Raw genomic sequence first — 1,788 nt, forward strand, 5'->3', positions numbered from 1 at the left:
AGTTTACAGAGCAAATTCACTTTCCATACAGCAGCTCACATACACTTTGTCTCATGACATTGACTGCAATTTCCCACAATGCAACAGCTCCCTTCTCACTTCCTGCCTATAGTTACCTCTTCCCTGTGTCCTTCCCTCCCATGTACTTCTGCCCTCCCAGCTGTCTCCCTGTGCATACACTGCCCTTCTATTCTCCCATTATTGATCTCTCAAGGAGTATATTACCTAATGTAAATGTTCAGCTCATATGCCTGGCTGTTGTTTATGTGGAAGCCACAGGAATGGGTTCAAGCCTAGACCTGAAAGGAAGCTAGGGGCCATAGTCTCAGTGGTTCCACCAGACTCTTTCAGACCAGCAAAATTGGTCCATTTTTTTTGTTTTAAATGATTTTGAGTTTTGTTCCACATTGTTCTCCTACTCTGTCCATGATCTACACAGATCCCCTTCCAAGTGTTTGACAGTGGTTGTTGAGCACCATCCAGTTCTTCTTGTCTCATTGTCATGTAGGCTGAGAATCACATGGTGTACCAGTCCATGGACTAATTATTTCCATGTATTTTTGGTATTCTTCATTCTTCTTTGCTCTGGATGAGGAGAGACACATCGTTGCATCTAGATGGCTGCTTGCAAGCTTTTAAGATCCCAGTTGCTACTCACCAAAGTATGGAAAAATGTTATTGTGTTGTACATTATGCCAATTGAGCTTGATGTCCCCTGTGACTATGGTATCAAGCCTGAAGGTCCAACTACTCACTCCCTTTAGGTTGCTGGCTTTGGCCAAGAAGTGACTACAACCTTGTCCCTTGTCAACTCTACTTTATACCTGGGAATTGTTATAGAACATTCAAATGCACTTGTAAAAACATTGTCTGCAACCCTATACATGGTCATGAGCACACTTCCTCCTCTATAGACACCTAATGATTCAGCCTGGCCACTCATCTATCCACCTGTAGATCAGTGTTTGCCTTCACTGACAACGCAGTACTGTATGTGTAAAAGAGTTCATCTTTATTGTCTGTACCTCCCATGCACCTCTCTAAGTCTTCCTCTTCCTCAATGCTACCATGTTGATCACTCATATTTGGTACATTGTCCTTCTCTTCACCCAAATCAATACTTGTCTCTACCTATCTAGCAGTGTTCCTTCCCCTCCCTTCTCACTCCTGGTAACCAACAAAATTTCCTTCCACATACAAACGTTTCCATGACTTTTTACAATAATGGACTAATACGATATTTGTCCTTTTGTGATTGACTTATTTCATTCAGCACAATGTCCTCCAAGTTCATCCACTTATGCAGTGTTTTGCAGATTCTGCATTATACTTTAGTGTTGCATAGTATTCCATTGTGTATATGTACCATAGTTTGCTTATCCATTCTTCTATTGATGTGCACCTAGGTTGTTTCCATCTGTTTGCTTTTGTGAATAGTGCTGCAGTGAACATGGATGTGCATATATCTGTTCTTCTCTTGGCTCTTACTTCTTTAGAATATATACCTAGTAATGGAATGGGCAGCCCTAGAGGATGGCTTTGGACCTAAGGCAGTTGCCTGCCAAGCGCAAGTCTGGCGATTCAAACCCACCTGCCGTGTTAGACCTGGCCGTTGTTTCTCAACTCGGCCCTCCTTGGGAACTCAAGGAAGGCTCACTGGGAGTCCGATGCAGTCATTTGGGAGGTGTGGTTAAGAGCTCCGGTAGCGTAGTGCCTAAGGCACTTGACTGCTAACCAGAAGGCTGGCGGTTCAAACCCACCAGCCACTCCTTGGAAGGAAGATGGGGC

This window comes from Orycteropus afer, unplaced genomic scaffold, assembly GCF_000298275.1.
Source record: "Orycteropus afer afer isolate SDZICR_OR568_19922 unplaced genomic scaffold, OryAfe1.0 scaffold00822, whole genome shotgun sequence".
In the NCBI taxonomy this organism is placed as follows: domain Eukaryota; kingdom Metazoa; phylum Chordata; class Mammalia; order Tubulidentata; family Orycteropodidae; genus Orycteropus; species Orycteropus afer.